A 27,646-nucleotide genomic window follows, 5' to 3' on the forward strand; every position below is an offset into this window, starting at 1 on the left:
AGAAAATATGTTTAGTGGGCGCCCCCTATTGTTTGTTCAATACTACATCTGTTGGTGCATAAACGAGTCTTTATGCAGACTCGTTTATTATTACATATTCTCTAACCTAGGTTAGATTTGGAGCAAAAATGAGTTTTTCTACTGCAGATAACTTTCTTTTGCTCCAAACAGAAAAGATGACGCAATCAATCAAACAAAAATTTTTATATTAGGTTTATTTAATGTTTATATTAGGTAGATATTATTATTTTTCTTTTTGACAGGCATAATAATATATCAAACATTCGCTTCGACAAGACACAAAATGCAACTTAAAAGCTCAAAAACAAGAAATCTGTTGACTAAAGTACTTAATATGTACTCAAGTTTTACTGAAAATTATGATTTTGGTGTAAAAAAGAGTTAGCTGTAAAATAACTTTTGCTTATAGCAAGCTTAAAAAATGCCCTAGAAAGTTCAAATTGAGCCCCAAATGACCCCATCACAATATATTAACTAAATCTTAGAGCAGACCCAACATAAGGAATACATCTTAAAGCATATTTAGTTTTTTGTCCCTACTAAAAATTTTAAAAAACTGTAGATAACTCCTTTTTGCACCAAGCTCTTCAATTGCCTATCATGTAGGCCATCTTTTAGATATTTACAGAGCATAAACCAGTCCTTACCATCAAGACATTTACAAATTTCTTATATCTCTCTCAACGCTCTCTACTTAACGTTGCGGTAAGGACCATCATACTTAGGACCCAGTTTGCTTGCAAACCCTATGGCTCCTGCCGACTGGGGGCGTGCTTGTCTTAAAACTAGGTCTCCTATTTTGAACTTGGCGTCTTGTCGGCGCAAATTATAATAATAGGTTTGTTTGGACTTAGAAAGTTTTGACTCCGCTACCTCCCTAAGGTTCTTCAATTTTAATAAATGCCGCGACCAGACACAAGTATCGGGAGGGCTGGCGTTTTCACCTTTATTGCGTTCCGCATAATAAGTGTTAGGAGCTCGAGGTTCACGGCCAGAATTTAGATAAGCTGGTGAAAATCCTGTTGAGATACGCAAAGAACTATTAATAGCGAACATCCGCTCTGGTAGATTTTGGTCACTCTTCTTGTGTTGGTCAGGTAAAGCCGAGGAGGTAATTCCTTTTACCAATCCATTGGTTCGCTCCACTGAATTCGCTTGAGGCTTTTGTGGCACCTTTCCCTCTTTGGTGATGCACCTCGGATTTATTATCGGTGTTATTTCCTCCTGGAGCAGTCCTATTTCTGGATGTGGGTGAGGCTCTCCACAGAAAGGCAAAGGACTGAGTGGTTGGTCCTTGAACCACCACTGTCTGGCATTGGCATCCAAGACAATTCCTACTGATCTCATGAAGTTCATCCCAAGTAAACATGGAACGGTCAAGCTAGGCAACAATGTATGATGCAACTCTGCTTGGCGTCCGTGAAGGCTGGATACAAAGACAACAGCATTCTTGACAACTTCTTGAACTCCATTGGCTACGGATACTTTAAAGGGAGATATAGTTTTTAAAGTGTACGCTGCTGAAGATAATATAGATAAACCTTTAGAGTTTTTAAAAGACTGGTTAGCTCCTGTGTCGATTAGTGTGGAAAGTGTCTTGTTGCCCAAATTGAGGTTGCCAAAGAGTCTATCCCCTCTTGCTGATAACGAAGAAATTTGGTTTCTTAGAGATAATGAACGTTCGAGGTCAATTTAAAGGAGACCTCTTCCAGCTGGCCCTTTGGTCGTTGCTTCTCTGTGTACAACTGGGGCATTTCTTACGGGTAATTCCTCTAGTTCCACCGTGGTAGCAAAACAAAATCGTCTTGGGCTTTGAACATTCGGGATAGCGATGGCCTGTATCTAGACAATTCCAGCAAAAGGACTGAACCAAAGAAATATTAGAATTATCTTCTATGATCCGAGGGACAGATTCCTTACGGTTTTCTGGAGCCTTCTCCTTATTCTTGCTGCCTTTGTCTTGCTTCATTTTATTTTTCCTTTTCGGTGTTTGTTCAACAACAGCCACAGTAGCGTTCTTCCGAGAAGATCCGCTGCTGATCTGAGGATGGATGTATGCCGCCTCAGGGACCATACTTCTGGCCTTACTAGGTGGAGGTCGGAAGGTCTTTGCACGTTCCTCTATCCTTTCCAACTCTTGACTGAGCTCAACCAATCTTCCTACTGAAGTTGCTTCTGACTGCCTGATATATAACTGGTATCTCGGTAATAAATTGTTGTATATGGTAGACACCAATTCTGCATCGGAAGGTGGATGCGTCAATCTCTTACATAAGGTTCTTATGTTGATGGTAAAGTCTATCACTTTCTCCTGTTCACCTTGTGTTCGCCGTTCGATTTACTTCTTTAATTTCTCTTGATAATTAGGCGGGAAGAAGGTAGTACGGAAGGACGCTTCGAAGTCTTCCCAACTATGCCAGTTATCGATTTCTAGGCGATACCATTGGAGGGGATTTCCATCAAGTAACTCAGGCAAATATGCTAGCAATACTTGCTTTACTAACTCTACAAGCCTTACGTTTCTCGTTGATACGCTGCAGAAAATCATAGGGACTTAGAGATGAAGTCTTGTCAAACTTTAGAGAACTGAAGAATTGTAAGGTATAATCTGGAGCGCCTGCCAACGGTGGTATCACAGCAGCAGGGGCCTTACTGCCATCTTCCACATTAGCCATGTCTCTTTCTCCTACTGTAATATCTGAAGCTACTGTCCACAGTTAGTTAATATTATCCTTGAGCCCTTCACGCCAAGAAAATTAATCAGGGAAAAAGAAAAGTAAAGAAGATATTTGTGTCTGGTTTCGGCTTCAGCCCTAAAGTTTTGCCAAATTATAATTAAAAGAAATAAGAAAATCCTTTAAGAAAATGTACCTGTAACAAAACCATAATTTCAAAGAACCAAAGTAAATTAAAGTTAATTTGAATTAACAAATACAGAAATGAATAAAATAAATCAAATAATAAAATAAATTCTGATAGAAAATAAATTCACTTCTGAAAATAAGTAAACAGGTAATCTTAAACTCAATTAAACCAAGTAAATAGATAAAATAAATTCCTTAATATAATTATTTTAACACATATTTAATTGTAAGTAGAATTCCAACTTATCATAAAGGCAAGAATAACTTTTCCTTTAAGCGGAAGTCAATGGAAAAATTATAAATATTATAATTTTGTTCATAATAAATTCCTTAATATAATTATTTTAACACATATTTAATTGTAAGTAGAATTCCAACATATCATAAAGGCAAGAATAACTTTTCCTTTAAGCGGAAGTCAATGGAAAAATTATAAATATTATAATTTTGTTCATAATAAATTCCTTAATATAATTATTTTAACACATATTTAATTGTAAGTAGAATTCCAACTTATCATAAAGGCAAGAATAACTTTTCCTTTAAGCGGAAGTCAATGGAAAAATTATAAATATTATAATTTTGTTCATAATAAATTCCTTAATATAATTATTTTAACACATATTTAATTGTAAGTAGAATTCCAACTTATCATAAAGGCAAGAATAACTTTTCCTTTAAGCGGAAGTCAATGGAAAAATTATAAATATTATAATTTTGTTCATAAATAAATGAATTTTCCTTGCTTACAAGTAGTACAAATGCTAGAAATGTTATACTAGCAAGTTTTCACAACCATTTATCAGATTGAAAAAATGATTTGAAATATTTATAAGAAGTATTAAAATTAAACCATTTTACTTTTCACTTAATTTTTTATTTAATTATTTTTATTTTTGATTTTCTATTTATTTATTTTTTATTTTTATTTATTTTTTATTTTTATTTTATTTATTTTTTATTTTTATTTTATTTATTTTTTATTTTTATTTTATTTATTTTTTTTTCCTTTGTACTGGCCTTCCCTTACGGGAGTAATGGTCAGACTTCCCACGGAGACCAATCCTACTGGGAATCAGAGTCCGCTGGGAGCTATTTTCCATTTCCTTCTTCAAACATCTCTTTCTCTGGCTACTCTGGTCCAATGCGGGCTTACTTCTTGCCGGATAAAGTCAGCCCACCACTTAGCTTGATGACCTCTTCTTCTTTTCAGGTTGTAGAGAGTCCATTCTGTTGCTGTCAAGGACCATCTTTCATCAGTTCTTCGCATTAAATGGCCGGTCCAATCCCACTTCAGTTTTTTGATGGTCAACAATGAGTCTCTAAGACCCGTTTTCTTCCTGAGTTCTGTACACCTTATTTTGTGTATTTTTTTAATACCAGTCATGGCTTCGTTCCACTGAGTGTTGCCACACATTTATTTTCCTTTTTCCAGCTGCAGTTAAGGACCACGTCTGACACCCATAGGAAACCACTGGTAGGATACAGCTTTCAAAAATATGTTTTTGGGCAGCTATGCCAAAGTTACCCTTCATGATATCTTTCAAGGACCAGTACTTCTGCCAACCAAGAGCCCGTCTCCTTTGGATTTCTTTGTTGGTTCTCTCCTTAAACGAAATCATTTGGCCCAAGTAGAGATAATCGTCTACATATTGTAAAGCAGTCCCATCTACTACAATATCTCTTTATTCACTACTTGTTAGTTATCTAACACTACATTCTAACGGTACTTTCGCTATCGTTTCAATCCACTAGAATGATTAAGACTGTTAAATTTTCCAATTTCCAATTCATAAGTAAATTAAATAAGGAACTATATTTTACAATTTAAATTAAAATAAGCAAGTACTTCAATATTATTTTACAACCTGCAAATAAACAAACGATAAGTTATTAGTTATCTAACACTACATTCTAACGGTACTTTCGCTATCAAATAATCACTGTTTCAATGTGAAAGAAAACTGATTCTAATTTACAAATTTTTGAACTTAAACTTTCTTGCAAGGTATGATCTAAATTTATTCACAAAGATAATTCAAATATCGTACGTTTAGTATTTTGTTAATCACAACTAAGGAAAATAAAAGAAAATGATTAACCAAATGAACGAAAAAGCCAAAATGATTCGCAAAAGAAACAATTATAATTTATACATTATTACTTAATCACTAGATTTATAGATACTTTACACTATTTACATATATTTACACAAATTAGCGTAATTTTCGTGTACCCGCCAGGCCCCACGTTGGGCGCCAAATTTTTATGAGCCCGGGAAATTCCCAGCGCCACAAGGAAAGTTATGATAAGGCTGTTTACCTGGATTCTCCAGTCACACAAAAAGTAAAATTTTACTCCTCCTCGGCCAGACCAGGTGAGGCAGGGGGGATTCGTGTATGTACACAAAAATCACACTAATTTTCGTATAAGATATATTATATATATTGAAGGAAATGTTCAAGGTAGGTACTATAATACAATATATACAAAGGATTACTAATAAGAGACAGGTACGATTATTTTGATTATATTTCCCGCTAAGTAATCTACTTGACTTGGCAACTGTAGTTGGGAACATAATTTTGACCAATCTTCAAACCATAAAGCTTTCTTATTTCTAAGAACTATAAAAATGTAATATGTAATCTTAAGGTAGTGAAATGGGGCACATTAGAACAGAATTTACATTTTTCTGTTACAGAGTGCACAGAATCGTATTATTGAACCTTTTTATTTTGTTTTCTCGTACAACTTTCAACTCTTCTTAACAGATCTATACCAATAAACAGTTGGTACTTTACATACATATCTATATTTTTTTAATTTAAAAATTTTGTGTCAAATGTTAATATCTGCCCCCACTGGTAGGGTAGCTTTGAACACAATATAAAATAGAAAGAAACGATATTACTTTACTCTGAATCTACCTTCTATCAGTTATTTCTCTCACTACTACATTACTTTCTCTTTTAAACCACTGAAATCTAGTTCAAAACTCAAGAATGACTCAGTTCGACATGTTGTACCCGAAGTGTGATAGGTTTAGGAAGTTTGAACGAAATATTCGGTTTGCTGTGCTTCTTAATGTAGCTTCGGACCACTTTCCCCTTCTCTGCGATTAAACAAAAAAAAAGTCACAAACTTGCAGGTCGGTAGGGCACATTTTAACTGTGATATTGAAATGGGCCCCCTCTCCTTCCATAAGAGAAAATATAATATCCAACACTTTTTGCAAGCAAATAGACTTTTGTAAATACTAGATTTGAAAATACGAATTACAAATGTCAATATGTACTAACTTGTCCTCTACAATCTTCACAATACACTTCCAAAGTAGCAACAAAAAATTTTACTTCTACCTTACAAAATATAACATTCCTCAATTCTGGCTTTTACAAACAATGAAAACGAAGGGAAACTGTCAATTATACAACAGGTCTACCACAACATATGGCATATTACCAATCATAAATGTTTTAAATATTTGGAGAGAAATTGAAACTGTTCAAGGGTGCCCCCTGTTCAAATGTGCCCTCCTCTCCCCTACATGTAAACATACAGTATAAACCAGATTCTAATTTTATATAATATAATTTGATGTATTGATTGGCAGTTTAAATAACTTATTAATAAAAAATCTTAATTTTTCCACTGTATCACATTACCTCTATACCCCTAGACCTGCGCTGCATTACGATTACGATGCATGAAGTGGCGCACTTAATACGAGTACTTTTGCTTTAAAGGAAATATTAGAGTCGTTCAATAAACTGTACGAATTACAATTAAGGGCATTCGTTAGCCTTTGCATTTTTTACACTGATCTTTCGATTGGCGTTCTACGCAAATTTTATTATTATTATTATTATAACATATTTCGGATTGAATAATTTGTGCATCGCCAATTCTTACATTGCAATCCCCTAGAACTACACAATTATTACTAGCTAAGCTTATCAAAATAATTGTTCCAGTTTTAGCCATTAATGTAAGTTAGAATCACATACGTATTATGATCATTATTCAGATTAATTTCAATGCCTCCATGATTCCTTACGTTAATAAATTTACAGATATTCGAAATTGAATCAACTTTTTTATTCCTAAAGGGCCATCATGCTCTTACGCCTACTAAGAGGAAGTTCTGCAATTGTTCAAATTATTGACTTACGAACTGATTTTAATGAATTTTGGCATTTAATCAACCCTTAAGCTTAACTTTTAAAACTGTAAGTTTTTGTTAAGGAGATTGTAACTTAGAAGTGCGTAATAAAAAGAAAAAAAAGATCAAATTATTTATAATGTTGAGAGGACGCGACACATTCCCTTTGAACCAAACTATTAATTAAGAAAGAATTACCAGCGAAACTGAAATTCAAGCTTAAGTACGCCATTAGATCAGCTGCAAATGAATCCGTTGGGCGAATTCACAGTAAATTACAGAAAAAGCCTTTCTTTAAAATTGCACTTCCCGTGTATTGATTTTCTTTCTTCTCGGAAGTTTAGTTAGAAAGTAAACCTTAAACCGTATTTAACCGCACGTAAAATGTCAGTATAAGATGGTCCTATGTAGGTCTGGTGAGTCACCAACACGGTTAAATGTGAGTGTATCTTGGTTTGGTGAATCGTAAGCTTGTCTGAAAAAATTAATCGATAGTTTTTGTTTTTGATACTGAGAAAGGTGGCCTCGCTAAAAAGATGATTCGAACCATTAGTTGGAAAATCATATAGCGAGTGATTAAATCAATTTGATTAACGATTGACATTAAATTAATTCGGTGATTGAAATTGAAGTTCAATTAATTTCTCAGATTTAATTATAATTTTTTAGTTTAATTAACAATTAAATTTGAAATTTAGTTTACTAATTAATTATCATATGATTAAAAGTACGATTAATTTCCCCGATTAAGTTCTGTTTATAATTAAACAAAAATAATCAATTAAAAATTTAAATTCCTGTTTAAATTGTATTTTTAATACGTGCCCAACTTTGTTTTCAAACATAAAAATCCGAATCTGCGCCCAGGTATACATGGTGACCAGAGTTATATGCTCCACCCACTTTTTTTTTTAACGGCGGGAAATTTCGAAAAAATAAAAAACACGTACTTAATCATTTTTAGTCTAGTTTATTTTCAGTGATTAACCCATTTTTTTAAACCCCTGTATCTCGAGATACAGCACCCAACTTTTGTTTTTCAAATGGAACGTTATATTTTTTGTTGCATATTTTTGTAGTATTTGAGCTCCTAAAAACAACAAAAAAAAAATTTTTGAAATCGGTTAGGTTTTTCAAAAGTTACTTTCAAAATTACGTTATTTTTTTCAAAGAATCTGTTCAAACTGGGCACAATCAAGGGATAGGCAAGCCAAAACTCTGGACTCACGCTTTGCTTGTAGCAGCACTTATGGTGGCGAAGTCAAGATCTAGGCAGGCTAGAGTAATTCGACGTTCAGATTGTTTTTTCTACAAACGTTTGGTGTGGAGTTTTAGGAAATCAACTAATCGGCCTGTACTTCTACAGAGAGAACTTAACTGGTGCAAGATATCTAACTTTTTGTATGTTAAGAGACATTTTGTCAGTTATACTTGAAGATGTTCCTGTACAACGTCGGCTAGATATGTATTTTCAACAAGATGATTGCCCGGCACATAATGCGAGAGCTGTTCGAGGTTACCTGGACAGAAATTTCCATGAAAAGTGCTTAGGGACTCATTGTCTGATCCAATGGCCACCTCGATCTCTGGACTTAACCCCAATGGACTATTTTTTGTGGGGATATCTAAAAAATAAAGTGTACAGTAACCTTAATCCCGTGGCTTCAGTCGATGATCTGATTTCGGATGGTAGACTGAGGGTTGGCTGGGTGTCATGCAGGATGGAGGATTACACCGAGGTGCCTCAGTGTTTGAAGTGTTTTGGGTTTGGGCACATGGCTAGATGGTGTAAAGAGGAAGTGCATTTTGTGGGGGGAGAGGCCATATAGGGAAAGATTGTAAGGAGGAGAGTGGGAAGTGTGTTAAGTGTAGAAGTACAGAACACGGAAGTAAAAGCAGGGATTGCCCGGTATATAAAGCGGTATTGAAGACCTGGATTAGACCATCTGTGGAGGCCACATCTGAAGTTAAGATTGCTGGAGTGTGGCATCACGAAGGAAGTGTACAAGGTTATGGTGAGTTAACTCGCAGAACGTTCGGTGAGCTTGAGGGCCAGGACGTGTAGAGTGAGAGAAGAGGTTGAGAGGGGGTGCCCTCAGGGATCGGTTTTAGGACCGTACCAGTGATGCATGGCTTTCAACCAAATCTTGAGTGAGCTTAGAGCTAGGGGTATGATAGGGTTTGCATATATGGATGATTTGTGTGTGTTGATAGTGGCTAATTCAAGAGTGGAGATAGAAAGGAAGGGGATGGTATGTTGTGCATTTGTGAATGAATGGTGCGCGCAACGGAAGTTGGGAGTGTGTGAGAGGAAAACGGCGGCGATGCTGCTGAAGGGACGTTTGAATGAGGAGAGGCCACCTCGGATTGTTATGAGTGGTGCGAGGGTGAATGTGGTGAGGGAGTACAAATATCTGGGTGTATGGTTGACCCCAGGCTTGCGAGTGGGTATTCATGTGGAAAGAATGTGGAAAAAAAGAGGGAGAAATTGAGGAGACTGTCTGGGAGTGATTGGGGGTATGGTTTTAGGGAAATGATTGTGGTGTATAAATGTGTGGTTGAGTCAGTGTGGATGTTTGGTGCATGTTTTGTTTGGCCCAGGTTGCTTAGTGGGGACAAGAAGAGATTGGAGAGGTGCCAGCGTCGAGTTCTCCTCTCACTGGTGAAGGCATATAAGACGGTATCTACGGTGGCCTTGCCTTTGATGGCGGGTGTGCTTCCTGTGTTGTATAGGATGGAGGAGGCATATCTGGGATATTGTGTAAGGAAGGGGTTGGAAATTGATTTGGGGGGAAGGTTGTGGACAGGGATGAGATGGAAATGGAAGTGGCGGTTTTTTAGAGTGATTTTTTGCTAAAGTGATCTTTTTATTGTTTAAGTGTTTTATCAAATTTTTGAGAGTGTAGGTTTTTATTAAGTTAATAAATCAGTATGTTATATAGTGTAGTGTTTTAGCCATTTTAATAGATTATTTATAAAGTCTATTTTGGGGCCCCAGGGCGTAGCCCCGGGGTTTTGTTGTGAGGAAGGTGTGTGTTGGAACATATATAAGTGAAATTCTACTAGCTCCACTAGATGGATTGCAGCAGGTGCGCATGGAATACCAGGGCGGGATTACATCCAACACGTACATGTCCGGATTAACAGCTTACCTAGCCGAATAAAAACATCTCGAGGAGCTAGGAGAAATGCACAAACGGTCACTTGCAGAGCAGGTTGTCCTGAAGACGAAACAACTGCTCATGTAGTTCAGCGTTGTTTCCGCACCTACGGTGGTAGGGTGTTACGACACAACGCTGTCTGCAATACACTTGCTTCGGTGCTGCGGAACAGGGGATGGCAGGTCGAGCAAGAGCCGCATTTGCAAACTGTAGTCGGACTCAGGAAACCTGATATCATAGCACACAGCCCATCAGGTGTGCTGGTAGTGGACACCCAGATCGTCGGCGGAACAAGACCTTTGGACCTAGCCCATAAAGTGAAAGTCCAATATTACGCCGACAACCCGAACCTGGCAGAAGTAGTGGCGGCCAGGTTAGGGAAGAGCCCCCAGGAAGTCGCATTTACATCAGCGACCATTTCCTGGCGTGGAGTTTGGTCCCCCAGATCATACGCCGATCTTATTTCATTTGGAATCACCCCCGGAATTGTAAATGGAATGGTGACGCGTGTGCTTCAGGGTTCACACACGAACTGGACCCGCTTTAACCAGTTGACTTTGGCGCGGCGGATGGTCTAGTGTTTGCGTTCGAGTGCGAACCAGCAGTCAGGTGAGAGCGACCACCTTTTCGGCCCGACTTCGGTCATTTCAAAATTGTGGTTGCTGGAGTTTGACAGGCAGCCTCCAGCTTCCACCAGTCGCAAATATACAAAAAAAAATAGCCAAATGCCTCGTCATCTAATTAGTGACGCGCATGAATGGATTAACGAGATTCCCTCTGTCCCTGTCTACTGAGGGGATACTTAAGGAAATGGTGAAGGGGTGGTGGTGAGGGATGACAGGGAATTGGAGACGGAGTGGCAGAAAGAGGTGAGGGAGAAGGTAACTGAGAGAGAACGGGAGGCTGCTGAAGGAGACTTAGGGCCAATAGACGAAGAGGAGGTGTTTGACGTAATAGAGAGGTTCAAGAAGGGGAAAGCGCCTGGGCCAGACGGGGTGACTGTTGATATGATTAAGTATGGATGGGAGGTGATAGGGGAGGATATTTTGAGTGTGTTGAATGAGTGTTTGGATGCGGGAATGTTTCCTAAGGGATGGAAGGAGGGTGAATTGGTGATGTTGCGAAAGGGGGATGATAGGGATCCAGGGATGGTTTCTTCGTACAGACCAGTGTGTTTGTTGCCATGTTTGGGGAAAGTGTGGGAGAGAGTGATTTTGGAAAGGATGTGGGGAGTGATTGAGAGGGGTTGGGATGAGTGGCAGTATGGATGTCGGAAAGGAAGGGGAGTGGATGATGTGTTAATGGAGGTTGGAAGGAGAGTGGATGGGTCTAGCTCTAAGTACGTGATGGGGTTATTTTTTGATATTAGAGGGGCCTTCGATCACCTGTGGTGGCCACATCTGAAGTTAAGATTGCTGGAGTGTGGCATCACGAAGGAATTGTACAAGGTTATGGTGAGTTTTCTCACAGAACGATCGGTGATCTTGAGGGCCAGGACGTGTGAAGTGATAGAGAAGGTTGAGAGGGGGTGCCCTCAGGGATCGGTGTTAGGACCGTACCTGTGGTGCATGGCTTTTAATCAAATTTTGAGCGAACTTAGAGCTAGGGGTATGGTAGGGTTTGCGTATATGGACGATTTGTGTGTGTTGATAGAGGCTGAGTCAAGAGTGGAGATAGAGAGGAAGGGGACGGTGTGTTGTACTTTTGTGAGTGAATGGTGTGGGCAGCGGAAGTTAGGAGTGTGTGAAAGGAAAACAGCGGCAATGTTGCTGAAAGGACGATTGAATGAGGAGAGGCCACCTCGGATATTTATGAGTGGGGAGAGAGTGAAAGTGGTACGAGAGTACAAATATCTGGGTGTATGGTTGACCCCAGGGTTGAGAGTGGGTTTGCATGTAGAAAGAATGTGTGAGAATGTGGAAAGGAAGTGGGAGAAAATGAGGAGACTGTCTGGGAGTGATTGGGGGGATGGGTTTAGAGAGATGGTTGTAGTGTATAAATGAGTGGTTGAATCAGTGTGGATGTTTGGTGCATGTTTTGTCTGGCCAAGGCTGCTTAGTGGGGATAAGAAGAGGCTGGAGAGGTGCCAGCGACGAGTGCTCCTATCGTTGGTGAAAGCATATAGAACGGTCTCCACGGTAGCCTTGCCGGTGGTGGCAGGTGTGCTTCCCGTGGAGTATAGGATGGAGGAGGCGTTTTTGGGATACTGCGTCAGGAAGGGAGTGGAAATAGAGTTAAGAGGGACAGTCGTAGGTAGGGATGAAATGGAGGTGGAAGGGCGGAAAGGGATGAAGTTAAGGATAAGGAGGGAGATTTTGGATAAGTGGCAAGGGAAGTGGGAGGTCGAGACAAGGGGACGACCGGTGGCGGAGTTTATTCCCGATGTAAAGGAGAGGTTAGAGGGGAGGTGGTGGGTCTTTGACCATTATATTACGCAGATGGTAACTGAGCATGGGGCGGGAAGGGCATATTTGGGAAGGTTTGGGAGGAGGGGTGATGGCAGGTGTTTGTGTGGAAAGATGGACACCATCAAACACAAGGTCTTGGAATGTGTTTGTGGTGATAGGGAGAGGGTGAGGGTAATGAGGGTAATGGGGAGGGTTGGTTTAGGGTGGCCCTTGGAAAGTAGGGGATGGGCAAAAAAGAAAATGTGGCAATTTTTGAGGGAAATGGCTAAGGAACAGTTGATGCTCTACGGGTTATTTTAGGGTTTGTATATTTGTAAGTATGAATGGATGTAGATATTGAGGTAGTATAGGCCAAGGTTTTAGGTTTAGGTTAGGTTAGGTTAAGATAGTACGATAAAATAGGAGGGTATTCAGTTCAGGAGTAGGTTTAGGCGTGTATATAGTTTAGGTGAGATTGGGTAATGGTGCAAGATTAGGATAGGATTTCATGTAAATACTTGTTTAAGTAGGTTAGTATTGTATATAGTAGGGTAGTAATGTAGGATTGTATAAAGGATTGTAAGGCAGTGTATATAGTTGGAGGCGGACAGTGAGGTTTTCCATAATCCTACCTTATCCAATCCCTTCCTTTCCCCCAAGGTGCCTGCGGGCATGGACTTGGTCCCTGGGTGACTGTTCCCCGACCCCTCAGGCAACGGGTCGTAATCAGAAGATGGCGAGTGAGTAAGACCATCGAGCGTGCGATCAGTCACGCTGCTATAGTTCAATAGCGAAGTACTGAACTACGGGTGCAAGCTGTACCAGACTACCAAGCCCAATTGCTTGCAATTGAGGTAGGATTCGTAGTGGCCGTTGGTTAACCATTAGCTCCGCTGTCCTAGGACATGAGCTGAGCGGAGGTACACCGCTATAGAAACCAGGGTACATTTTTGCCATCATATGATGGAAGTGCCTTTCGTTAGAAGGTGCGGCTGACCAGAGCTAAAGTAGAGTTTGCCTTCTCTACGATCTGTGAGTGAGGCTAACTTTTGTTGGCTTCACGCGCTGGTTGAGCGTGATCTCAACTCGTCTCTTTGGAGGCAAAGCGGGGGAGTGCCTGGGTGGGCACTTCCGCCATGGTGAGGCCTGTCACTTCAGCCTCTCCGTGGTGGTGACATCCTTCTCTTGTAAAACGACCCTGTGCTTGCACAGGGGGTCTGGTATATCTGAATGGATAGGAACGGACTTTAAAAAAACCCTAGTACTTATAGGAACGGGTAGACGGGAAAGAATGTCCCTATCTACTGAGTTGCGTCTGTGCAGTCACAGTGATAACATCTCTTGTGTGTGCTCTGTGTTTGTGCGGTTTTTTCAGGTGGTTCCTGGCGTTTTTTCAACGTGATTTTTTGTGAAGGTGAGTTTTATATTGTTGTAATTGTCATATTAAAATTTGGTGATTATAGGTTTATTGTGAGTGATAAAATTAGCGTGTTTTAATTGCGTAGTTTTTACGTAGTTTAATAGGCTACTTTTATAGTTTTTTGGGGGCATTGGGGTGTAGTTTTTTGAGAACTTCCTGTGGGAAAGTTGTTGAGGTGATCCTTGTGGGTATAATTTGGGAAAAAACCCGGTGGAAATCGGTTAAGGTTAGCGGTAATTAGACATTTAAACTATATATGTGAGGTGTGATAGGGGGTGCTACGCTGGAGGGGTATCTTGTGCTTGGGAGTGTGTGTGTGCGTGAGTGAATATTATAGGTGAGTGTAGTGGGGTGGCTGGATTGTTCTTGTTCGATAGGCTGTAGTTAAGGGCTGTTTAATTGGACGGTATTAAGTGTAGCTGATAGATTTGTTTTTTTGACTGTGGTGGGGGAAAGGAAATTCGTAGGGGGTTTTTTCCGGTAGGAGTAGAAGCGGCTTGCCTTGCCCTTTAAGGCAAGATATCGCTTGGGCGGATCGGAGCCTTAGGTACCGAGATATCTCGGTTTTAAGGTCCTCCGAGTATCACGAGTTAGCATTTTTAGGAGGTAGGTTAGTCTAGAAAGTAGCTTAGGCGAATCTTAGAGAAGTGTTGTAAGGAGGGTTGTATAGTAGAGGACTAAGGGAATTTATAGTGATATTGTGGGGCGGTTAGTATACTAATTTGACTGTGGGGGTTTTCTGTACATTGTGTGTGTAACTTAGTATATTAAGCTAAGTTAAGGGATTTTTTATTAGTGAGTGTCGGACTAGTTTTAGTGGCTTTTTTGGACATTTTTGCTTCTGGAGGAGTTGTGGTTTGAAGTTTTGGTTTCTTTTAAATTGGGGTAGATGGCTGAGGGTTTGCCTCGGGCCGAGAGGGGGAGAGGAGAGGAAGTTATGATGGAGGAGGAGGGTGAGGGGACCCCAATCCAGGCGGAGTTGGAGGCTGTGGGAGAAGGTAGCTGGGGTACGCCAGCCGGGTCAGAGAAGAGGAGGCTCGGTGGGGATTCTCCCCCCGAGTTGTTACTGGAAGCCTTAGGGGTGGAGCATGGCCAGATTAGGCATTGGTTGGAGGCGGCGGTAGAGGAGGAGAGACACTATCGTGAGTGGGCCGATCCAGCTAAAAGAAATATCGGGCAGAAGACGGTGGTCTTCACGAATAAAAAAGTGGAGAAGTTTATGTTTATTATAAAAGAAATGGCGGCAGAATATAAGGCCATGGAAAGAAAAGTGGAAAAGGTGGTAGACAGATATTCTCGAGTATGCGAGGATACAGAGAAGGTAGGAAGTAAAGTTGAAGGGTGTGTTAAGAGGATGGATCAGAAGCTGGAGGCATGGGTGGGTTTCTCTCAGGAGATGGAGACTAGGATGGAGGGAATGTGGAGGGACGTGGAGAAGATGGTCAGGAAGGAAGTGGAAATGAGTAAGAAGGAGCAGTCAAGGAAAGTGGATGAGTTGGGCCAGAAGTTGGATGTCTTGTGCGGAGTTATTAATAAAGTGCACGCGGGGGTACAAGAGGTACCGAAGGTCCTGGAGAGAGAAGGGCAGCGGGAGAAGAGAAAGATGGAAGAGGTAAGGGTGGAAGTGCAACATATGGGGAGTAAAGTGGATACCATGGTTGAGTCGGTAGGGAAGATTAGTGAGATGGAGAAGGAGAGGATTGAGGGTAAGAAAAGGATAGAGATGTTTGAAGAAATTAAGAACGGTGTGGAGATAAAGGAGCGTGGGGAGGTAATGGAGGTGGATGAAGAGGAGCCGGTATCTTATGCCTGGAAAGTGAAGGGGAGAAAGAAGGACAAGAAGACGGTTAACCTATTTAGGATTGTTAAGGAGGAGGATGGGAAGAAAGTGTCGGGAGTTGATGTTAGGAAGACACTTATTAAAGAGGTTGACCCAGTCCAGAAAGGCTGGGAAATCCAGGGCTTTAGGAAAGGACGGGAGAGTGTGTTTGTGGAGGTGAAGAAGAAGGAGCAGGTGAAAATAATGGAGGCGGATAAGGAGCTGAAAGAGAAAGGTTTTCGGGTGGAGGAAGTTAAGAAGAAGGCCCCTTGGGTAATCATATATGATGTACCCATCGAGCAAGAGGGATTGTTGGGGAAAGGCTTAGGGAGGTGTGCGGAATGGACAAGGATAAATTTGGGAAGGAATGCAAAGTGCGGTTTATTAGAAGGTATGGTGTTAGGAAAAATATGGTGATGGAAGTTAGCCCGGAGGGTAGGTTGCGGGCAAAGTTGATGTCGGAGGGTAGGTTGCGAGTGGGTTGGGTATCGTGTAGGATGGAGGATTATGCTGAGGCACCCCAGTGTTTTAAGTGTTTCGGTTTTGGTCATCTGGCCAGGTGGTGTAAAGAGGAAGTACATTGTGTTAAGTGTGGGGGAAAAGGGCATATAGCCAGGGATTGTAAGGAGGAGGATGGTAAGTGTGTTAATTGTAAGAGTGGTGAACACACTAGTAAGAGCAAGGACTGCCCGGTGTATAAGGCAGTGTTAAAGGCGTGGGTGAAGTCTATTGATTATGGTCAATAGGAGGTTATTGAGAGTTGGGCAGATTAACTTAGGGCGATCGAGAATTGCTACGGATGAGGTGAGAAGGATCGCCGGTGAAATGCGGTTGGACGTTCTTTTACTGCAGGAGCCCTATAGCGTGGCTGGTAAGGTTCCGGGGTTTGGTGTTAGGGATAAGGTGTTGGTGGGGAAAAGTCCAAGACCGATGGCGGCAGTGGTGGTGATGACCGAGGAGGTTGATGTGGTGGTGCATGATGATCTGAGTGATAGCCATTGTGTGTTTGTGGAAGTAGTGGGTTCTGTTATTGAGCGGTTGGTACTGGTATCGGCGTACTTCCAATTTAGTGACCCGATAGAGGGCTATTTGGATAGGTTGGAACGGGGTCTCCGCGAGCTGGGCGTTGGGTCGGAAAGAGTTATTATTGGAGCGGACGCAAATGCCAAATCGAACTTATGGTTTAGTGGAATGGAAGATGATAGGGGACAGATGGTAAAGGAATTTATATCCGTAAATCGGTTATATATAGTGAATAGGGCAGGACGTTTAAGGACCTATACTAGAGGGAGGGCGGGACAAATATCGACATCACTTTGTGTGGGACGTGAATACCGACCATAGATTGATTGTATTCGATATTGTAACATTGCAAAGAGGAGGTGGTAAGAAAAAATGCAGGAGATTGAAAAATATTCAGTGGAATAAGTACCCGGATTACCTGCGAGAGAAGGTTGTGAGGGTAAGGAGAGATAGGGTTATGGAAATACAGTTGGGACGAAGGATCCAGGATCTCCAGGAGAGCTTGGTGCTAGCAGCCAAGCGAGCAACGTATGGTGGCAAAGGCCGGAGGAGGAAGAAGCAAAGATGGTGGAATGCGGACATTGAGAGCAAAAAGAAGGAAGTTTATCGGCTTAGGAGGGTTGTCCAAGGAGAACAGGAGCAGAGGAGAAGAGAAGCTTCAAGAATCTCCTACATTCGGGAGTTGAAGATATATAAGAAGATGGTGAAGAAGGCCAAGCAGGATAGTTGGGGGAAATTGGAGTTTATTCCCGATGTTAAGGAGAGGTTAGAGGAAAGGTGGTGGGTCTTTGACCATTATATTACGCAGATGGTAACTGAGCATGGGGCGGGAAGGGCATATTTGGGAAGGTTTGGGAGGAGGGGTGATGGCAGGTGTTTGTGTGGAAGAATGGACACCATCAAACACAAGGTCTTGGAATGTGTTTGTGGGGATAGGGAGAGGGTGAGGGTAATGAGGGAAATGGGGAGGGTTGGTTTAGGGTGGCCCTTGGAAAGTAGGGGATCGGCGAAAAAGGAAATGTGGCCATTTTTGAGGGAAATGGCTAAGGAACAGTTGATGCGCTACGGGGTATATTAGGGTTTGTATATATGTAAGTATGAATGGATGTAGATATTGAGGTAGTATAGGCTAATGTTTTAGGTTTAGGTTAGGTTAGGTTAAGATCTTGGTAGGTTAGATGTGTAAATTTTCGTAGGTGTAGGGTTAGGGTATATAGGTTATAGTTTTGTAAATATGTATATATGTTAGGTATATAGTAGGTGAAGGCAACAAATAAATTTCCATAATCCTTCCTGTTCCAATCCTTTCCCTATCCCCCAAGGTGCCTGCGGGCATGGACTTGGTCCCTGGGTGACTGTTCCCCGACCCCTCAGGCAACGGGTCGGAATCAGGAGATGGCAAGTGAGTAAGACCATCGAGCGTGCGATCAGTCACGCTGCTATAGTTCAATAGCGAAGTACTGAACTACGGGTGCAAGCTGTACCAGACTACCAAGCCCAATTGCTTGCAATTGCGGTAGGATTCGTAGTGGCCGTTGGTTAACCATTAGCTCCGCTGTCCTAGGACATGAGCTGAGCGGAAGTACACCGCTATAGAAACCAGAGTACATATAGCCATCATAAGATGGAAGTGCCTTTCGCTAGGAGGCGCGGCTGACCAGAGCTAAAGTAGAGTTTACTTTCTCTACGATCTGGGAGTGGAGTCTACGTTTGTCAGCTCCATGCGCTGGTTGAGCGTGATCTCAACCCGCCTCTTTGGAGGCCAAGCGGGGAGTGCCTGGGTGGGCACTTCTACCATGGGGAGGCCTAGCACTTCAGCCTCTCCGTGGTGGTGACATCCTTCTCTTGTAAAACGACCCTGTGCTTGCACAGGGGGTCTGGTATATCCGAAAGGATAGGAACGGACCTTAAAGAACCCCTAGTACTGAAATAGGAACGGGCAGACGGGAAAGAATGTCCCTATCTACTATCTAGCGAAACCACGGCCAAGGGAACGGGCTTGGAAAAATCAGCGGGGAAAGAAGACCCTGTTGAACTTGACTCTAGTCTGGTACTGTAAGAAAACATGAGAGGTGTATATATGAGGCTTAGCTGCAGCTGTTCCGACTGGCTACCTTGGCTACAGCTTAGGTGGAGCCCTTGGACAGGTGGGCGGAGCCCATTGGCTAGAGGAGCCAAATTTGGAGGCTGTGGCATCATTTGGAGAGCAAATACGGGCCTCTAAAAGTCTCAGAGGTAACAGGAGACACAAATTGTATAGGAGCTCTTACACAGGGTTTAAGGTATACATTGTAAAATTAGGTGTATTACAATTTGTTCAATTTTTTTTTTCTTTTTGAAAGGTATACATTGTTAGTTTTTTCTTTTTGGGCGTACAATGTATACCTGCAGTGGAGCGAATTAGAATGTATACCTTTCACGCAGTTTTGACGAACCATATTTGATTTCTTCATAATCAGGCATATAGACTATTGGTGCCGTATAAGACTTCGTATTGTGTGGTGCAGGTGTTTATTTGATTTGCGACATTACTGACGTTTATATCGACCAGCAGGTGCTGCAGTGATACACAGCTTGTGTCTAGCGAGTTTTTGGGCGGCCATGGTAACCGGAGTGGGGTCCCCGTTCCTTGGCAGGTCCGCCGAATTGTATGAGGCTAGGACCCAGGGGCTTATGCAGTCTTCCTCGCCTGAAATTTTAGAATTGTTTAATGAGGCGATTGTCCTGGAACAGGAATCAATTAGATTCTGCGATGACACAAAGAAGATTGGTGAAGGCCCTGCTAAGGCGTTTTTGGCGAAAGTGGGAGGACTGACTACAGTAATTAAGAAACTGGCGCTCGAAGCAATAAAATTGGAGCAACAAAATGCTGTCCTGGCTAGCAAACTTGAGGGGACGAAGGACGTAAGGCAGGCGCTGGAGGAACATTCATCGAAGCACATCTTGGAGAAACTGGGCTCAGAGTTGGAGCGGCTTGGCGATAAAGTGTCGAGTGTGGGGGTTACAGCTAGTGTGGGGGGGGCTTCTGAAGTGAAGGTGAGTGAGGGGGGTCTTAGGGGTGCGGCCTCGTTTGCCCAGGTTGTTGCTGCCACAAAGGCGAGGGCACCGAAGAGCAGGGCTTTGATAATTAGCCCCAAAGAGGGGAGCAAATTGGAGTCCGCCGAGAGGGTGAAGGAGGATCTTAAGAGATGGTTCGACCCAGAGGTAGAGGGATGGAAGGTGGTGGGGTTGCGGAAGCGAGGGTTGCGTTCTATAGTCTTGGAGACTGATTGCGCAAGTAAGGGGCAGGTGCAGATAGGCGACGCACGCTGGGATGATATGGGAGTTACGGTTAGGGAGGTAGGTAAGGCTTTGCCGAGAGTGATACTGTATGACGTGCCCAAGGAGTTAGGGGAGGCGGAAGTGCTAGAGAGGATTCAGCGTCAGAATTTGCAGGACGGGCAGGTGGAGGACTTTCGAGGGAGCTGTAGAGCGCTGTTTAAGACCGGCAGGAGGAACGCTGAGGTTACCAATTTAGTGTTAAAAGTATCTCCGGCCATGAGGGGACTGCTTGTGGGGAAAGGGCGCGTGTATGTGGGATGGGCTGCGTGTAGGGTTGAGGATTACTTGGGGATATCGAGGTGCTATAAATGTCAAGGACTAGGACACATCGCTAAATTTTGTCGGGTTAAGGATGATGTTTGTGGGCATTGCTCCCAGACGGGTCACCAGCTGAGAGAATGCCCGAAGAAAGGGGAGTCACCGGAGTGTGGGTTGTGCAAGGGGCAGGGAGTGAGGTCGGACCATAGGATTAACACCGTGGAATGCGCGGGATGGAGGAGGGCTATTGAGTCCAAAGTCAAGCAGATTGACTATGGCCAGTTTTAGCCATTTTAATAGATTATTTTGAAAGTCTATTTTGGGGCCCCAGGGCGTAGCCCCGGGGTTTTGTTGTGAGGAAAGTGTGTGTTAGAACACATATAAGTGAAATTGTAAAAAAACCCGGCGGAAATTGGTTAAGTTTAGGATATTTTTTGTGTTATTTATGAAAGTGCCGACCGATGGATTGGGGGTACATTGTAGAGTGACCGTTATTGACCGTTGGGCTGTGCGTTGGTGCCATTGGCTGTTGTTGGAGTTATCCTATTGGTTGCTGGTTACCAGTTGCCAGTACTACTGGCAGTATTGAAGGACGGTTTTTTCTATTTTTCTACTTATTTTTACTTAAATACTTCCTATTTACTTATTTATTTATTTTTACAGATATTTATTATAATTTATTTACCTATTATTTATTAGTATTATTTATTAATTACTTATTATTTATATATATTTATATATCAAATTATATCTATATTTACTATAATTTTTTTTTTTTTGTTAGTCTGGCTTGCTTTGAGTTGGTTGGATGTAATTTAGTTTAGTTTCATTCGATTTAACTAATTAATATTTATTTTATAGGAAGGTATTGAAGGAGAAAATCCGATGGTCGCTTATACGAAGCAGTGTCTGGGCCATATTTGTGGTTTGTAGGTTTTAATTTGCTGCTAGAAGAGTCGGAAAGAAGAGACTTTATGGCTCTAGCGTATATGGATGATTTGTGTGTCGTTGTAAAAGGAGAGTCTAGAAGACAGTTGGAGGAATTGGGGATGGTGGTGGCTGGTATCGTTTTTGAGTGGGGACGGTTGTATAAATTACAAGTGTCAAAGGAAAAATCAGCCATCATGATGTTAAAGGGGAGATGGCGAGTGAGACCATCGAGCGTGCGATCAGTCACGCTGCTATAGTTCAATAGCGAAGTACTGAAGTACGGGTGCAAGCTGTACCAGATTACCAAGCCCAATTGATTGCAATTGAGGTAGGATTCGTAGTGGCTGTTGCTTAACCATGAGCTGAGCGGAGGTACACCTCGCAAATAGAGGATAGTGGGGAAAAATGGGAGAATCCGGAAGTGCTGCTCGAGTCGATGGAGGAAGGGAAAGTAAAGAACTTGTTGGAGGAGGCGTTAAGGGAAGAAGAACTGTGTAGGGTATGGGTAGAACCCGGAAGGAGAAATTTGTCCCAAAAGTCGGCGGCCTTCGTGGACAAAAACTTTGATGATTTAGTTTTCTTAGTTGAGGCAAATAGTAGGAGAACGTTAGAAGAAAGAGCTACTTCAGTGATTAACGAGGTTCAGTTTTGGTGCGGAAACAACAAGTTGACTCTATCTGCTGAGAAAACAGTAGCAATGTTATTAAAAGGCACGTTGGACGTTGCCAGACCTCCCACGGTTGTGGTGACTGGGTTCCGGTTGCGGTGGGTTCAACAATTGAAGTATTTGGGTTTGCTACTGGATACAAAATTATCCTTTTTGCCGCACGTAGTGGAATTAAGAAATAAAAGTGTGTGCGCTATTAATATTTATTTAGGGAATTGGAAGAAAATACAATGGCAGAGGTCCCCAGAGGGGGGGAAGAACAAGATGGTGGGGGTTGGAAGCGGGATCGCAAATGGAGGAGGTTGGGGGAGAATTTGAAGTGTTGTTAGGAGTCAATGGGGGAAAGCAAAATGAAGAACTTACTGCAGGAGGCCGTAAATGAGGAAATTCGTTGCAAGGAATGGGTAGAACCAGAGAGGAAGAATCTGTCCCAAAGGTCGGCGGCCTTTGTAGACAAAAAAGTTGGCAACTTTATGATAATCATAAAGGAGATGGTTGAGGAATACAAGGGGATGGAGAGGAAGGTTGAGCAGTATATGAAGGTGTTACCGATAAAAATCGGCTGCATTAGATTTTTAGGGAAATTGTATAGTAATTTATTAAATATGTAATGTATTAATCGGCAAATGTACACCCAATTAATTTGAAAAGAATTGTATAAAGCTAAATGTTTTTAATATGGTAGTAGAAAACACATGTTGTACCAGCATTTTTCAACTGTCTAAAATTCAACAATAGACCATATGACATCATAACAAACAATAGAAAATCTGGAAATCACAACAAGAGAACAAGATCAACCCAGAAGCAGTAGTTTTGAAGCGAGCTTAGAGTGTACATCCGTTTTACTATCGGCGTTGCCGGAAATACCATTTCACTTTTCAGATCAAGAAATTTGGAGTACTTGGAATCACTCTGGATTTATTTCTGGACAAGAGGCTTCCCAAGGAATAAGTAGAGGAACTGGAAAGCACTTCCTGCAGTGGGCCCGAAGAGAGAAGCCATCCTTAAGTATAGTTTATTTAAAATCTGGTGTATCTTTATTTAAAATCTTATTATATTTATTTATTTCATTTGAGTTCCTTTTTTGATCCACCCCGTCACCACTTTAGCTGGCCGCGGACAGGGGCTTGTAAATAGGTAACAAAGGTATGTGCCGATCTTTGCAAAATGAGTGGTACAGTGGAATGTAGATTAGGAAAGAAATTAGAGTTATGGATGAAGAGGTCGGAAGAACGGGAAGCGAGAAGAGAAGAGAAATGGAAGAACAAGTGGGAGGGGTGGAGAAGAGTCTAGGGAGAATCGGAGCTCAATAAGTGTGAGGAGGGGAAGAAGGTGGCGAGGATGGCTCAGAAACTGGACTGGTTGGGTGAGGTAGTCAGTGATGTGTGAACAGGAGTTCAGGGGCGCCCTAAAGTTGAGGAAGTAAAGAAAAAAGCCCCATGAGTAGTTGTATATGATGTCCCAATGGAACAAGAGGAAGTAGTAGTGCTGAAAGACTAAGAGAGCTTTGTAAGGTAGACAAGCAGGAGTTTGCGAAGGTATGCCGTGTAAAGATTGTTAGAAGGTTTGGACTGAGAAAGAATATTGTATTGGAGTTGACTTCAGAAGTAAGAGTCAAGCTGCTGAAGGAAGGGAGGTGCAGGGTGAGTTGGGTCTCATGTAGGGGATTTTCTTGAAGCTCCAGAATGGTTTAGGTGTTTCTGGTTTGGCCACATGGCCAGAAGGTGCATGGTGGAGTCTCTTTGTTTGAGATGTGGAGGGAAAGGTCTGCAAGGTCTGTGAGAGGTGTGTAAATTGTAGGAGTGGAGAACATGGGAGCAAGAGTAGGGAGTGTCTAGCGTATGGGGCGGCTCTGAAGGCGTGGTCCAGATCAATAGATTATGGCCAGCAAGGTGAAAGCTTTGCGGGTGGTGTTACGCTAGCCTACTCTGTCCCGGCGTAGTTTCAATGGTGATGGGGGATGGGCCAAGGTGCGGACAAAAAAAAAAAAATAGAAAAAAAATTACAAAAATGAATTTGAGAGGGGCAGAAAATTAAAATTAAAAATTTACCAAATAAAAGAAAATATATAAATAGGATATCCCTGGGCGCCACGCTGTTTTAAAATAAACACGCAGTAAACAGCGAAACCTACGGTACGTGGATTTTGTGTGTGTGCCTGAAAATGAATAATAATAAAATGGGTTGGTGGAAGATATTTAGAAAAAGAAAAAGGCAAGTTGGGTATTAAACGTCTGACTTCAAGGAGACTCTATCAGTCCCTTACTATTTTCGCTATTTGTTAGCGATCTAATTGCCTTTTTCAGAAATAATAGTATGGATACGGATGTTTTGGCATTTCTATACGCGGATGATTTAGTGTTGGTCGATTGTAGCACTCAGGGTACTATTAAAAAATTAAAGTTATTGTCTGATTATTGTTCTAGTAATTCCTTAATAGTTAACATTGCTACAAGTAAGATTGTTCATTTTAGAAGAGGAGGTATGCAGAGAAATATAAGACCTCTACTTTACAATAATGAAAGAATAGAACTCTGTTCCATTTGGGTGTAATTTTTTCCTCGTCAGGTGTTTTTTCACAAGCCGCTGACGAGTTTGTTAAAAAAGCTAAAATGGCCACTTCCAGAGTAAGAGGAATACTCGTTAAATCTAAATCTGACGCCTGGAACACGAAAGTTGAGCTTATAGTGTGCGCCATATTACTATATGCCTGTGAAGTATGGGCTCCATTCGTACTGCTTGAAAATTAATGTTATCAGCACTCAATTTTTTTAAATCTGTGTTCACCTGGCAGCGTAATACGCCCAATTACATGGCAAGCTTGGAGACCCGGTATGGATCACATTGAATATGAAGTCATTAAGAGAATGTTAAACTGGTGGTCCCCAGGGTTGTTCAGATGGATGACAAAAGATTGCCAAAGATATGTATGTAGAGGTTAATTTCTCTTAGATCGCAACCCAAGTAACAATTTCAAATACAATTGGTACTCCCAGTTGGAATATAATTTGACTCGTTTTGGTGTTCAACATTTTCTTGAACCTGGTAGTCACTCCTGTCTGACTAAAGAAATTTCTAATGTTTTGGAAAAAGTCAGAAACCACAATCTCTCGGTTGACAGATCTTCTGCTTTAAACTCTAATTTTCATCCTTTATATAGGAAAGTCAGTAACTTGGGTAAAAGAGAAGGTTATTTAGAATATAGAGGTAGAATTTTAAAGCAAAGGATTGTAAGTGAACTGAGGCTAGGGAATCCTGAAAACTGTCGTGTGATCTTTAAAAGGCAGTCTTTTCAGATTCAATGTGGACAATCACTGTATCTGCTGCAATTTAGGTGCCCCAGACACTTTATATCACTTTCTGTTGGTATGCCCATCATTTAGATCTGCCAGGAACGAATATTTATCAGAATTTATTAAAGTTGAGCACGATAACGAGGAAAATTTACTTAATTTATTAGTTATAGACAGTCTCACTAAATTTAATAACTTGTATTACTTTGTGTTCTCTGCATTAAAAATTAGAAAATTTATTATTAATATTGAAAATTAAAGAGCATTTTGTTATTTTCCTTTATAAATTTTAGTTCTTTTAGTTGACTTTTATTTTGTATGTTTTGTCTTTAGTTTTTTATCTTTTATGTAAGAAATAATTTCATTTTTAGTTTTCAGTAATTTTATGTTAAGTAATAATTTTGTACCAATGCTCTATTTGTATAGGGTAGTACCCTAAGAACAAATAAAAATTATACTTATACTTATTAAACATGTAATGTTATGACGTAACGTCAAGAAATTAAGTTTTGCCCATCAATAATAATAATAATGATAACGATAATAATCAGGTTAAGAATCATAATAATAACAGTAATAATAAGAGCCATGTGGTTTTGGAAAAGAACAAGTGCAGCCTGAAGTAAGTGCAGTGGGGAGAGGTGGTAAGCGGGGGAGAGGGAATGAAGATGGAGAGAAGAGCCGAATCGAGCAAGATGGAGTAGGGCAGTGTTGGGCGAGAGAGAGAGCGCCGAGTGACCGGCTAGAAAAGGAGATTAAGAGTCATTGTGGACAATCGGCCGAACCGCCACTAACGCCACCTCTGGAAATTAAACGACCGAACTTCTGGCTCAAGCCACTACAAAGGTGAACCATCTGCGGAAATTGGTTGGCGTGCCGCACCTACAGATACTCTGGTGTTGTGTGCTACCCTCTCCCTGTGTAACTACCGGAACTGCCAGAACTCTTAACCAAAAGAACCAAAATCACTAACAATCAACCCTTTGGAGCACTAGAAGTTTTTATAATTTTTTTTTAGAAGTTATTTCATTTTGTTTACTCATTTCCTTATATTTATTTTATATGTGTAAAACAGTCCGAACTGAGTTAGCTGAAGGATCCTTCATTCATTTTTGGAGTGCTATTTTTTTTTTTTTTTTTTTTTTTTTTTTTTTTTTTTTTTTTTGTGGAATATAAGGTTGTATACGGAGGAGAGGTCGAAACTTCGGGAGGCGATTCAGCAGCTCAAATGCAACAAAAAATATTCTATTCACTTTGGCACGATTCTCAATAGTGTCCAAGATATTTGCATTTTTAACTTTTCCATCGATATTCACGTTTTTCTTCATAAAAACTGCCGTAACTTTTCTATCCTTTATCCTACAACAAATCTGCTTATTCCAAACGAAAGAGCATTAAATTTCCTATAAATTTGCTAAATACCGTGCCTTAAAACGATTCTTATTACAATGAAATATTTACTTGAATGTCTAAAAATTTCGTTCTCGATGATTTTTGTTAAAATTTTCAACTGCATTTTTTCAATCATTAATGAATCTAGGAGTCACATAATTTCAGAAAAAGTTGCGCATTTATTGAGATTCAAGATCATATGGATTTTTTTGGTTTTTAATAAAACCCTACCCCGAACAGAGGGATGTAAATGCAGAAAACTGGGATTTTGCGAACTGACTTTTCATTACTAATTTACTCAAATATCAATTTTTACTATTTTAGTAACCATTTAGTTTAGAACAATTATTATTTAATAAAACGGAAATAAAAAATAAAGAATCAATAAAACCCAGAAGTGAAAAAGTACAATAGGCAGGTGCCTAGCTAAAATTGCTACAAAAATCGTTCGAACTATTCAAACAAGGAAGTAGGAAAGAATTTTAGCAAATTTTTAGTTTCTTGACTACAATTGTTTGTGCAACATATTTAACGACATAATGGAGGTTTTTTTTCATCAAAGTTAATTAATAATAATTCAAAACTAATCAATTTTTGGAGAAGGAACAAAAAGAATATAACAATTTTATTTTTAAATTTTTATTAATGAACTTTGATCAAAACAGCCTCCATTATGTCATTAAAATAAGTTGCACCAACAATTGTAGTCAACTACTGCGTTTTATTGCTACTTTATTTTTTACTTCCGTTTTATTAAATAATAATTGTGAAAAACTAAAATGGTTACTTTTCTTTTTGTTCCTTCTCCAAAAATTGACATTTGTGTAAATTAGTAATGAAAAGTCAGTTCGCAAAATCCCAGTTTTCTGTATTTACATCCCTCTGTTCGGGATAGGGTTTTATTAAAAACCAAAAAAATCCA

At 40.7% G+C, this 27,646-nt stretch overlaps 1 long non-coding RNA gene across 1 annotated transcript in view; it reads right to left on the reverse strand.

Moving 5' to 3' along the window:
• Positions 1-4,442: 4,442 nt before the first annotated feature.
• Positions 4,443-27,646, reverse strand: part of LOC141462087 (uncharacterized) — a 139,386-nt gene continuing 116,182 nt past the window's right edge. The window contains exon 3 of the long non-coding RNA XR_012463102.1: positions 4,443-6,000. This is a non-coding gene — a long non-coding RNA (uncharacterized lncRNA). The remainder of the gene's footprint in view (positions 6,001-27,646) is intronic.

Source organism: Rhodnius prolixus, unplaced genomic scaffold, assembly GCF_049639745.1.
Source record: "Rhodnius prolixus isolate KJV_2025 unplaced genomic scaffold, Rpr scaffold_12, whole genome shotgun sequence".
Classification (NCBI taxonomy): Eukaryota; Metazoa; Arthropoda; class Insecta; order Hemiptera; family Reduviidae; genus Rhodnius; species Rhodnius prolixus.